At 37.3% G+C, this 14,474-nt stretch overlaps 1 pseudogene; it reads left to right on the top strand.

Moving 5' to 3' along the window:
• Positions 1–621: 621 nt before the first annotated feature.
• LOC129244189 (jerky protein homolog-like) lies at positions 622–4,581 on the top strand (annotated as a pseudogene).
• Positions 4,582–14,474: the final 9,893 nt, after the last annotated feature.

Raw genomic sequence — 14,474 nt, 5'->3', positions numbered from 1 at the left:
AGCGCACCCTCGATAACATGAACGCTCTAAAGCGTGAACACCCCAAAACGTGAACAGACATTTTTGTGCATTGACTACTCTAAAACGTGAACAAACCCAAAAAGCTCTATAACATGAACAATAAACGTTACAATTATTTGAATGTAGTTTACATTGATCTGAAGTAATTTTAATTATAAAATAGGCATTTTATTCGTAATTGCATGTAAGGAGTAAAATATTTCAGTCGCGGTTTTGGTTTTGCAAAGAGTGTTTCGACTTATGTTTTCTGGTGAAAATGAGTTCTGAAAAACCCGTGTGCTTGACATTAAAACAAAAGGCTGAAAATCTCGGCTCTTTAAAAATAAAAAAAAGGCTCATCTGTGATGATTTTAGCAAAGAAATATAATGTTGCTAAATCAACAATTTGTAAAATTAAAGCGAAAAAGCAAGTGATTTTAAAATGCGTAAACAACACGTATTGTGGACCTGGAAATAGAAAAACACTGCGTTCTTCAGAGTTGCCCAAAATGGAGAGACTTTTTAATCGTTGGTTTATCCGAATGCGAGATAAAAATTGGCCAGTAAGTGCTCCAATGTTGAAAGAAAAGGCAAAGACACTGCATGCTAAATTTAAAGAAAATGAAGCAAACTTCTTCGCCGGTGATGGATGGCTCCAAGGAATCAAGAAGAGGTACGGTATTCGTCTTCTTAAAATATCAGGCGCAAAACTGTCTTCGCAACCTCAGCTAGTGGCTCCGTTTAAAGAAAAACTTAAAGCTAAAATGGCCGAATTGGTGTTGTGCAACGATCAGTTATATAATACTCATGAGTCGGGGTTATTCTGGAGACGTTTGCCAGAGAAAACGTACACGTAAAGTTTGGAGAAGAGAGCCCCAGGGGTAAAGTCCGAGAAGCAGCGAATCACGTTTTTATGCTGTTCAAACGCCACTGGATCCCACAGGCTTAAGTTTTTGATAATTGGAAAGGCGAAGAATCCACGCTGCTTTAAAAGCTTTCTGTGTCTCACCGACAATAAGAGCTCGAAATCCGCCTGGAAGACGTAGGCTATTTTCAAGCAATGGTTTCATGAGTCATTTGTTTCACATGTGAATATTCCTTTTAAGTTTTGTCCGATTTTTAAGGTTAGCTGGTTGTTTTTAAGGTTACATCGTTTTTAAAGGATAAAGCCTTACCAATTAAAGCTCTCCTCCTAATCGACAACGCTCCTTCTCACCCAAATGAAGCTGAACTGACAACGGAGAATGGGCAAGTTTTGGCAATGTTTATGCCACCAAACGTTACTCCTCTCATTCAACCGATGGATCAGAATGCAATAAAAATAACTAAGTTGCATTACAAAAACAGCCTTCTAGCTTCAATAGCACGACAAAGTCTGATTTGCTCGAGACGTTGAAAAAAATTAACTTAAAAACAGCCAAAAATCTTTTGGATGCGGCTTGGTTACGTGTCGGTGAAGCAACAATAGCTAAGTGCTGTAACAGTATTTTAAATTTTGCGACAAGCAATGATGATCCCAAAGACTATGTTCCGTTGGCGGTTTTAAAAGAAAAATTGGAAGCTGAACTTCGCACCTTGATGAGCAACACCGTCGACCTCCTTAGTAGTTTAAATCCTAAGGTTCGTTCGCGTTCGCAGATATGCTCAAAGATATGTATGTGGGTTATTGAAAAAAGAAGATGACTGATTTTTTAAAATAAAACCATCGTATGACTTAATTATCAATTAATATGTAACGAAAACAAGAATAAAATGTGAAAAAATATATTTACTTAGTCTTTTTGGGCATTCCAAAACGTGAACACTTTTGTTAACGTGAACTGCCTTGGTTTGAATTAGTTCACGTTATCGAGCGTGCGCTGTATATGTACTTATCTAAAATTAGAAATTTTAATTATTTATTATTTTTCTTTTATATATACCTTTGTTCTCCTCATCTACAGCAGAAATGACTTCGAAGTAAATACAGCAATAATAATGTATTTTTTTAGCTTATTTTCTTTTCCATCATAAAGGCGAGAGTATAACATAGATGCAGATTCAAATGCGAAAATGCAATTCTTTTGGCACCAAGAAACAAAAACATTGGAAAATCCTTTCAAATTATTACAAAGAAGCATAAAGGCGCCCCAGGAACTGCATTGCCAAAAATAACCGACATGATTAATCTGGTCCTAGATGAAAAGTTGGATTTTCACTATCGTTAATTTTTTTTTTTTTTTTGAGTTTGATACTGAATTTTTCCCCCCCATCAGGCGCGGAATTTCGGTTGGTGAGCAGAAGACCTTATTTTCTCATATTCTTCTTCAGTGCTCGTTTGTGTAATGAATGATGTCTTATCAAATTTCCGAAATGTTTTGGAATTTATAAAGGCAAACACAATAAAATCCGATTTATACTCGTATTTGGAACCACGATCGTGTTAGGAAAAAGTATTTGTTAATAATTCTTGATATTGAAGTTTTGAGCAAAGATCTGCCTTGATTTCTCAGTTTTTGAAGATGTTCTTAAACTTCTAATGTTCGGACTTGCATACTGAAAGTGCCCAATTTGTTATTAGTTAAAGTTCAGGTTCCGGCCGCCGTAGCCGAATGGGTTGGTGCGTGATTACCATTCGGAATTCACAGAGAGGTCGTTGGTTCGAATCTCGGTGAAAGCAAAATTAATAAAAACATTTTTCTAATAGCGGTCGCCCCTCGGCAGGCAATGGCAAACCTCCGAGTGTATTTCTGCCATGAAAAAGCTCCTCATAAAAATATCTGCCGTTCGGAGTCGGCTTGAAACTGTAGGTCCCTCCATTTGTGGAACAACATCAAGACGCACACCACAAATAGGAGGAGGAGCTCGGCCAAACACATAACAGAAGTGTACGCGCCAATTATATATATATATATATATATATATATAAAGTTCAGGTTAAAGCTTGAAGTGGAGTCACAAGTAAATAAGAATACTGGGCATGCGCCACGTAACTTTAAAGCGATAGTCGTTCCAACTATTTTATATGAACGATGATTCACGATTCAAGGTGGCGCAAAATTAATTAACCTATCGGAAAACTTATCTTTTTGCAAATGGCGTCGTACATCAATCATATTTGACACTTGTGAACTAGACAGCCGCAGTATTCATATATAAACTGACAAGCGATGGAGCCCGTAAAAGTCAAAATAAAGATTTCCATCATCCCATGCCCTCCCATGCATATGGATAAACATATGGATGTACATATGTATTTACATATATAGCTGCAGGTGTTTACTTTTGAAGGGTTTTTCAATTGGCGCGGGTCGATTTTGGCGTCATGTGGCAGCCATTTTGTTTTGGTGACATTTGTCAAATCTTTTGTTTATTATTCAGTTGTTTATGCCAAATCATCATGGCTAGACGACATGTGGTTCTAGCAGGACGGCGCTACGTGCCACACATCAAACGCCATTTTATTCCATTTCAACATCTACCCGCCCTTATTGAAAAACCCTTTAGTTAAATTTTTAGATCAAATTACTTTTTCCTTCGTAGCCGAATGGCTTGGGGCTTGACTACCATTAGGAAGTGCACAGGTTCGAATCTCCGTGCACGAAACATCAAATAATAGAAAGCTTTTTTCCAGCAGTCGCCCCTCGACAGGCGATGGCAAAACTCCGCGTGTAAACCTCTGCCAAAAAAAAGCTCCTCATAGAAAACCGTTTGCCGTTCGGTGCTAGCTAAAACTGTAGGCTCCTCAAATTGTGCAACAACCTGAAGACGCACGCCACAAATAGGAAGAGAAGCTCGGCCAAACACCAAATAAAGGGTGTAAGAGTAAGAGTATCTATATAGCTTTTCGTTGTGAATTGTGTAATGGAATTTGTTTAATTTCTAATTGGTTAAAATGAAGGCAGTGCATTTGGATAGAAAATATTATTTTAAAACGATATTGTATTTCTCCATAGTGCAACAACGGACATTAAATTGAAAATATGTACAGACATACATAGCAACTCAAACTGTTACGTGAAACGAAATTTAAAACGATTTGAAGATATCGCAATAACGATTAGGCATTTTTCTACTATCGTGAAGCAGGCAATCGTGAGCACCATTTCGTTGACAGATCGCTACAATTCGAAATTTGATGTAATATTTTCTTTGAGTTTAAATGCACGAAAAGAAACGATATGTGTTTTCAAAAAACTGTTCCCACCCAAGTATCATTGCCGAGTCTTCTGGACATTATCTCGATGGCTCCTTGGTGCTCAAAGCCCAGTCTCAAACTGTTGCAGGCACAAGAGTGCAGGTAGAATCCTCAATCATTTTTATCATCAAAAAGTTGAACCACTTAATTAGCTGTATCTATTTTTGTGAAGCTTTGTCAAAATATTTTTCCAATACTCCATGAATTTCTTCATTCTGCATAGTTTCCATTGGCGATATAATTTAAGTGTGCCAGTAAGTTTAAATATTTATTCAGGAAAGATAAATTAAGTGAAGTGTAAAAGTAAAGAACAAAAAATCGTTTAACACTTTGTAATTCACTCATTTTTAATGCTTCGATAGGACACAAAAGGCCATGAAGTCGAAGTGCAAACCTCGAAGTAATCTACATACATCCAAGTGTAGTACAATGGACTTGATTAATGTCTGAGTGCTGCACTTGCTAGTTGTGCCAACAAAAAAAAAAAAAATCTACATACATATCTATCGATAAATTACTTCCAACAAATACATGCGAGTATGTACATAATTCACCTTTAACTTAAATGTCAAAAGTGAATCACAAAACTTCGTAAGCAATTCAAGGAAAAGCCGAATTTGGCTGGAGTCATATTGAACTTTGTGTACAGTCTCGTCAACGCACTAAGCACTGAAAGTGTTCTTCATTGCACTTACTAAAATTGTTCAAACGAAGCAAAGTTAATGCTTACGATGTCAGCTTTTCGGTTTCAAAGCTAAGGTAAATTATATTTCTTACTTTGAATCTACAAAATGTCCAGAAAACAATATTTTCTTGAATACCTTTCTCGGTACTCATAATTATGAAAACAAAATCGTATGTATGTATGTTCATATATGCTTTTGTATGCCCTGGGGTGGCAACAGTGCATCACGTATGAATTCGCCTGCAACTTAAACACTCCACTGCGGCATGCGCTCGTCAACTAGAACCACTCCTGCAAGCCAATCAACACACCGCTAAACAACTTCGGTAACAACCGACCAGCGAAGCCGATCCAATGGCCAATCGTTATGCTCGGCTGTGCACGATTCGTGTCTGCACAGGCCCGCCCTTGTCGGTGGAAGACAACATAACTGCAGCATAAAGCAACAAAGTGTAGCGGCCATACAGCCGGCCGGAGTCAGTAAAAGTACAGTAAACCAGGCTGAAGTTAGTGCATAACGCGCGTTGGTTGCTATCGCATCAATGTGTGCTGCGTACTGGCGCATTTTGTGCCTTTTCGCAGGGAGTGCTGCCGTGCTGCCTAGTGTACAGCATATGACGGTGGCGGCAACATTTCGAAGGGCGTTGGCATTGACTGGCTGGTCTGCATGTGTGAACAAGCGACGGTGTGCAGTGGCAGCACGTACACCATTTTTTTACGCTTCCCTTTTGAAAGCATTCCCTGTTTTAGGTTTATTTTGTGTCGGCTTGCGTACAAAAATGAAGCTGAGCAAACAATAAAAATGGCTCTTGTTGCAAAGGGCTACACAGCGCCAGAGACAATCTTAAATGAGGTATTGGAATTGTTTAAACTGTAGACTTGAATTGGAAAGAGGTAGTCGGATTTAATTGTAGGAATAACAGGGATGAGTTAGTTGTTTTAGAAAACATCAATTTTCGAACTGTAATTTTAATGGCAAGATTTCTTTTTTATAGTTTAAAATTTTTTGTTTGATATAAGAAAAGAGAATGCATACATCTGATATATGTATGTATGTATGTATTAACAGTATATGTATGCATGCAATCGTATTAAGATGCTGGCACAATGCACGCTTGCTTTACTTCGACAAGTGTCAAAAGCGCAGATAAATATGCGGAAGGTATAAAAGTTAGCCAACTAGTATCTTTGCTTCACGCGCCTGCAACGCTTTAAAGTTTCCAGTAGCGCAATGTTCTATTTGATAGCGCTATATTGAATATATTTGCACACAAAGGTTTGTTAATTTTCTGTACTGACGACACTTAATTGTCTAATTCCTCAAAAATAAAGTACCGATTTTCGGAAAGCGCCGCTTTCGGTATTCACTACATCGAGGTTATCATAGCTACCACTTGGCTAATAAAAGTTTTTAAAGTAGAGCAAAGCCAGTAAAGCAAGGCCGCATTGAGGCAGCACCATTTTGAATGCTCTAAAATTTTTGAATGGCTAAGGCCCTCACTTTGTTTTGTAGTCTTGAAATGTTGCACCATAAATGTAGGCTTCACCCTACTAATGAAAGGATAATCTAAAAATAAGTATGCAAAAGTTGATTGGTGAAATGAATTGCAATTAACTGAAATATAAAATTTCCAAAGATCCCAAATCTAAGGATTTTAACTTCTGGAAAAATGTGTGCTTCATAGATGAATGCCATCTCCTTTAAGCGGACACCTAAGAGACTGACAAATTTGTCCTCTTATGGGAGGTGTTCGCTCAAGAGAAAAAAATTAAAAAAACTTCTTAAGGATTTGTGGTATGCACTGAAGACAGTGCGCGCTTGTGGGGGGATTCCCATTCCCCGGCTTAAAAAAATCGATTTTTTTTTTTAACCGATTCTTGTTTATTATACTTTCAAGAAACTCTGTGCAAAATTTCATGACAAAATTCGGTAAATTGACGAAGTTATGCGTGATCAATGAACTCGGCGCGCTCCATAATACTGAGAAAGCGCGCGAGCAATAGCCGAGCCTTAATGCAACGAAAGAAGCTCGAGGAAGAGGGAGTACTATATTATCCTGGAATAGCTGATTAACACGAAAATGCTGTGGGTCTTAAATATATACCTTCTGTCACATAAATATTTGTATGCGTTTTTCTCAAAACAGCATTTTTCTATACGGCCGCCATGATATCTCGAGAACTATTCGGTCGATTGCTGTCAAATTTGACACGAATCTCGAAATAATATCTGTCTCTATCATATAAACTACGGAAAATAAGATACATGCATGACTTTTTTTTATAAATAAAAATCTGAGGAAAAAATGTGCGAAAAAACAAACTTTGTCTTTCAACCATCGCAGTTATATAATTTTCAAAAATTTTTCTGTAAATTTTCCAAAAGATTCAACTGATGGTTTCCCAATAAAAATTGGTAAAAACCCGTATTTTTGGCGTTTGAAATGGGAATCCCCCATTATGGTAGGTGTCCGTTAGGAGAGAGTACACTGTATGCAGATGTATTAAGCGAGCTAAGATATGAAGTAAACTTGGCCAAAAACTCAATAAACAAATCAAGAACAAGAGAGCAACACAAAATCAAGAAGTTGATTACACACCTAATGATTTGCAACATGACCAAACTTTGTTACTTACCACAAAAAGTAATAAGAGATTGCATTGCTCAAGTAAATGAATTGTGTGAATGCTTTGATGTTACCCGTGATTATTTGTTTTTGCTTACTCCTGAACCATCAAATCTTTGAGCGTTTCTGTCAAAGATGCTGACGAATCCTACATTCGAATAAACTCCACTCCAATACCACTCAGGTCGAGGGATTGTGGAAGCGTTCTAAGATTCTTTGAAATCGTTATATGTACAACAAGAAGCATTACGTTTCGGGCCGTTGCTCTGTTGGTACTAGTAATCCTTTCCCGGCACGAGCTGCTTCGTACATTGTTTTTGATTTTCTTTTAATATAACTAGGCTGAGTACAAGTGCTATGTTCTCTCTTTCTCGGAGGCACATGCATCCGCTTACCATCCATCACTCTGCCTTCATCTTGTTGTTCTTGTAAAGGTGACGCATTTATATTTTTGCGTATTTACATAATTTAAATCTGATTTTTCATATTTTTTCATTCCAATTTACACCCTTTTTTGTTCCTTAATTATTTTCTCAAATTTTTCGTTCTAAAAAATGTTTATTGTAGAAAGGTGTAATAAAAGATTGTGGATTCCCAAAAACTCTGAAGTCAGTATAGTAAAAAATCACACGAAAAAAAGAGGGCGAATAAGCGATTGTAAGTTGAAAGCCAAGAATGGTAGAATAAATGGTGCACACAAAGATTTGTTTACTTTCTGCATTGACGAAACTTAACTTACTAATTTGTCCAGAACAGAGCAGCTGTTTTCGGCGCCATCTTCTGTATTCTCTATTCATTGCGATCAAAAATAAAGAGTTCTCTGAAGCTTCCCACTATCAATCAAGTAAACTTAAGAAGAGTTCATATTGTGCTAGTAATTTTAGGGATAGATTGTACGCAAAATTTTGCTGCCGAGTCTATATTTGTATGTACATACATACCTACATAGCATCAATTATTAAAAAAGTATCCAACTAAATATCAAATTTATCTGAATTTAAAATCAAATACCTTGAATTAATTTTTTTTTGTATGACAAAATTGTTCTAAGTTTTCTAATTGAAACTGGAAGCCCACGCTGTTTTAAACATACACACACATTTGTAAATTAAATGCTGTACTGGAATAGCGCGTCTATTGCTTAAATGGAAAAGTAATTTGATGTTAATTTCCGCTCGCCGCACCCCCATTTCATATCTCTTCAACAGCTTGAACTCAAATTTTCCCTTTAACTTAGCTGCGCCAATATTCAGTTTTCACTTCGTCACATTGTACGCTAGACATGCATACATACATATAATTGCATAAAATTACCGACAAATCGTACGAGTGCCCACGAACAGAATTGAACGCACCAACCCAAGCAAACAGACGAGCGAACGAACAAATTGCGCTGTCAGCAATGAACGAATCTACAGAGATATGGATACATATACCTACACACAGCGACACCCCTCTCACAGCTCAGAGCTCCTACTGTTACATATTTGTACATTCATACATACGACGAATTTTCGTTTGCTGTTCAATTTAATCTCATTCTCATATACAATTTAATGCCACGTTGCCACATTTCAACTTCTTGTTCGATTGCTTGTAGCTTTGCTATCGTTTCGGGCGCAAAGTTACATACACAGGCACAAACACGAATGCATAACAAATGATATCGTGCTAGTGTATGTAAGTATGTATGCGCATATGTAGAAGCGCTAACGGCGAACAGTGGAAACATTAATAAACATTGTCAGCCGCGTGAATTGGAAATAAAAATTAATTTCAATTTTAATGTTTTTCGTCACTTGACAGCGATACAGCATTTTTGTTGTGCACGAAATCTGTGCTGAGGCGAGTAAAAATTAGTGGCATAGAAGTGAAATGAAGTATAATATATACACACATGTATGTATGTATGTATGTTCAAGCAGACACATAATTTATATGATAAATTAATGACCATAGGAATTTTATTATTGCTTCATAAATAGAGATTTGTATTTGTAGAGGTCACTGAGTGTACAAACAATGGCGGAAGAGAATTTACATATGTACATACATATGTATGTATGTATGTAGATAAAAGTGGAGACCCGGAAGCTATGCCATTAAACTAAAGCAAATGTAAATACATACATTCGTACATGCATACGTTCATATGTAGATATTTGTATTCAACGTAACAAAGACTTAAAGTTAATGATTTTTTTATGTAGTTACGGTTTTCTGTTTATTGCTAAATAAATTAAAAAGTGAAATATAACTAAAATGAGAAAACCTTTCGCTTTAATTTAGTGATTTGAAAGGGGAAATGTAAAAGTTTAATTTTAGTTAGATTATAACTATTAAAAATCGTATTCGATAATTTTTAAAGATAATGGCGCATATTCAGAGTCAATTAAAAGCCAGCTCTCAATAAGTTGGAGCATATTTTAATTAAAAGTGTACTTTATATTCCTCATACTCGAGTTAGAGTCGGCTTTTTCGCTTAGAGACGAAAAGCCACTACTAAAGCTGCTACTAAACCCCACAAATTAAAGAGAATTTCAACTTCTGTGTATTTGCAGAAATTGAAAGGTGCTCCATTTTATAAATAACTTATGATTTCACCCTTTTTGGGTGTTTGGCCCAGCTCCTTCTCCTATTTGTGGACGCGCGTCTTGATGTTGTTCCACAAATGGAGGGACCTACAGTTTCAAGCCGACTCCGAACGGCAGATACTTTTATCAGGAGCTTTTTCATGGCGAAAACACACTCGGAGGTTTGCCATTGCCTGCCTCTGGTGCTTAAGGAATGGTTAAAATGTTCGATTTTAACGAATCAGGAGCCGCCAGAGGATAGATAAAACCACTGAATAAAAATACTTATTGTAAATCTAAAAGTCATGATTTATTAATTGACGCCTTCGATTCACCACTTCATGTGTAAGTAACAACAAAGTTATCGAGCAAGGTTCGCCACTAACGAGTGCGGCAGTGTCTCATAAAACTGTTATAACTCACTATTTTCAATGCTGCCAAATCTCTCTTCTTATGTTTGGCAAATTTCATTAGAGCGCGTTCATACAGAGCAAATTTGTCGGTCCAACTTTGCGAATTCTCTTTTGGTGTTGCCGCCGTGTGCAAATATCTCGCAATTGCTAGTGTTTGGTCAACAGTAAATAGCAATATTGAGAAGAACGAGAACAGAGAGGGCATTGACAGAGCGCGAGCATCACAAGAAACAAGTTGAGGCAACAAATTCATTAAATACTTCCAAACAAATGTAACTTTTGGCACCTCTTTTCCAGCACCTGTATATTTATACTAGTTGTTTTATCTATTCGCCGCTTGTTAGTGCTTTGAGAATAAAAGATACCTATTATTAACAAACTAATCTCTGTTTTTTAGAAAATCTCCTGACTGCGGCACTTGCTTTGAACCACGTTGAATGAGGGAATCGGTCGTCCAATCACATGCGCGCCTAAATTTAATTCAGACCTGCGATTATAATGATTCGTTGATTTTAAGAAGGCATTCGACACATTCAAACAACCCCAATATGGCTGGCGTTGAGTAGAAAAGGAATTCCTGCAAAGGTAATTTACCTTATCAGAACCCTTTATGAGAACTCCGAACTGGCACAATGGCAATATCAGTGACCCATTCACCACCAACGCTGACGCAAGGCAAGGTTTTCCCCTGTCCCCCTTCTCTTCACCATGGCCCTAGACGACGTCATGAGCCAAATGACCCAGCACAAAGGAGACATCGTATGGAGTTTCACCAGACATTTTGAGGATTTGGACTTCGCAGATGACATCTGCCTCCTCCCTCACAAACTCACTGACATGCAAGCGAAGGCGGGCAGACTAGTCACGCTGGCACGCACTGTCGGACTGAAGGTATATCTCCAAGACGAAAGCTATGAGATTCAACTACAATAAAGCAAGACGAATAATGGTTGACGGGTGCCTGGTGGAATTTTTCGAAAGCTTCTGCTACCTCGTCTGCACTATCCCGGCAGACGGCGGAGTAGATGAAGATGTCAATTGTAGGCTAAACAAAGCCTCGGACGAATGAGTTCATTCCAGGCGCTCTAACCAGCGAACTGAAGTCACAGTTCAAAGGTGAGATAACCACCTCTATGATTAATATCACAAAACTGCTTTTCAACTGATTGCCCTTTGGATCGTACACTTGCTGAATCATTATTAGCTCTCCCCTGTCTTTCTGTAGTATAGAACTTTCCCTACCTTTGAGTTACTGACCACTTTTAGCGCTGTGGCCGCAATGGTTTCATTAATTATTAATTTAATTCTCTTCTCTTTCACTCCGCTGCATTCTGTTTAAGAGTCTACTAAAGTAAGCAGCGTATATCTTGGAGGAACAAGGTCTCTATATAAAGGTGCACATAAAATTTAAATCCCACAGAGTGGCGTTCTACGCCGGATTTGCGATCCAACCGCGTAAAACATTTTTCCAATGAAAACCAAAACAAAGCCTCTGTTGGCGAGCCCGAAAAAACAACTGGTATGACGAGGAACTCCACGATGCCGCAGATAGACCAGGCAACGTCTATAAACTCGTTTTGAGAACAAAGTGGGATCGCTACCGGGCGTTGAGAAGAAAAGAAGAAAATATTGTCCGAATTAAGAAGCGACAGCTCGCATTAAGTGAAAGCGAAGAGCTTGAGATGTTGGCCGATTGGAAAAACATCCACAAAATAGAAAGTACGGCGGCTTACAGAGGTTTCATAGGAGCTATGGCCAGAACACGCGATCAGTGGATATCGCAAGGAAAGGGGAGATCCTATCTGAAGATACAACAACATCCCGGTCGCTCAATCGTTGGCGATGGGACTGTTGCTCCGTTACCCGGCCATGACGAAGTGCGGAGAGGACCGCTTAAAAACAACAAACGCCAGCTGAGTTATTCAAAACGGAGGGAAGGAGCTGGTAAGGTGCATGCATCAGCTTCTAAGCAAAATATGGCCGTGTGAATGCCTATTGATTGGAATTTCAGTGTCCACGCCCTAATCCATTAGAATAGTGAGTCTACTATCGAACGGATTATGCGAAAAGCTGTATCGTACCAATTCACTGGACCTCAGGCACGGAAAATCTGCTATAAAAAAAAGGCCGTGTATCTTTGTTGTATGTCATAGCTGCTTCGAAAGCCTATATGCCTAATAGGGCTACGTAAAGTGACGTTATGCAATACCAATGACTCATCAGATTTGAGAAGAATCGCTTTCGGCCATTTGATGGCAAATGCGATTTCAGACAGGTTGGCTCTCTGTCTCATGCTGGAAAGGATTGTGCGAACTGCAGAACTTAATCACCTAGGCATCAGGTTCTGTAAGAACGTGCAATTGCTAGCGTCGATGAAATTGATGTCATCAGCTTTAACAACCGCGCTGTTAGTTCTACCTTTTCTATGCTGAATAAAGAACCGAAGCAGATGGGTCGTGTGCTGAAAGAGGACAAGACGAAGTACTTTCGGTGATCAAACGCGAAGTCGGCGATCTCGTGCATCCTGTAAAAACTGGATTGATCACATGGCTAGAAAGTTGTATTTTTTCAGACTGATGAAAGGAGTCGATTTAATCAAAAATTAATATACATATTTCATTGAAACTTGGTATTCCTCTTGATTCAAGGTAATTTGTTATTGGATACAAGTGCGCGGGTATATAAAAGTGTATGTAAGTATGTATGCATAAAAATTTGCATCAGCCTAAACAGTAGCCACTGAAGAGCCAAAGTAAATGCAAAAACAAAAAAATAAATAAATTAAATTGGCACAGAAATAAATTTGCTTGACAACAAAAATAAATGCTCAGACGCGCAAAAATGTTAAGCAAACTTTTACAGAGAATGCCAACCAAGCGAAGCAGCAACAAAACCAAAAGCAAATAAAAGTCAGCGAATTGTTTGGGTAAGTCTCGTAGTCAGCGGCAAGTGATTGCACGAATGGGGGCAAACGATATTGAATCCATTTAGTATATATCGATTTAGATAATTGTGAAAGGGTCGGTTGAAAAGTATCGGGTGGTATAGGATTGTATATATCGAACCAAATGTATGCGAACATTTTGAAAGTATCAAGTAAAAGTAAAAGTGGAACATTTTTTTAGTGTAAACTGATATTTATATGACAAATCGATAAAAAAAAATTGGCTTTCCTTTACATTTGTACATATTTGAGTATAATTTGTTAGACTTGATGGGATTTTGAAATTTCAGCTGAAAAAATAGATTTCAAGAATTATTAACCCAATATTTTCAGATATTTTTTTGTGCATGCATATTAAATAAAAAATAAAATAAACAAATAATACATATAGTACACTTACATACATAGTTACTATAATATAATGAGAAAACCTTTGAGACGTTTGAATTCTCAAAAAAAAATCAATCGAAGTACGTTTCGATTTCTAAGGGTTTAGCAAAGAAATCTGCTTTAATTTTGGTATACCACAACTGTTGGACAATCAGTGCACGTCTAAAATCAAAAATTTTCCAGTCAATTCGAAAAGAGTTAGGTTCTAAAGTATTTGGTACCAGTGAAAAATTATATAAAACTAGTTTGCAATATAAACTTTGTTCAAAAGAATATTATCTGTTTAATAAATTTGATTGTCCTGCTAATGAAACGTAAATTTAGTATAATTTCAGTCGCCGGACAAACATAGGATAGCAATTTCAATAGACGGACAGGTATCGCTGCCATTATTGTAGCAATAATTTAATGAACTTTGTATTATTTATGGAATAAAGAATGACAATTCGCAACGAAATTACAAAAAATAGATTTGACGTTATCTATTGGTAGGAATATATGTATATGTAAATATACATATATAGATAATAAAATATGTGGGATTATATTATAGAAACAATGCTCTGAGTATTTGGAAAGTTGCTGGTATTTAAGGCATTCCAAAATCAAGAAATAAAGATAGTCTAAGGTTATTACGGATTCGAGCAAATTCCGCGTGAAAAATT

Source organism: Anastrepha obliqua, chromosome 4 (assembly GCF_027943255.1).
Source record: "Anastrepha obliqua isolate idAnaObli1 chromosome 4, idAnaObli1_1.0, whole genome shotgun sequence".
In the NCBI taxonomy this organism is placed as follows: Eukaryota; Metazoa; Arthropoda; class Insecta; order Diptera; family Tephritidae; genus Anastrepha; species Anastrepha obliqua.
The sequence above is the reverse complement of the archived record's forward strand: the minus strand, read 5'-3'. Positions and strand labels throughout refer to the sequence as shown.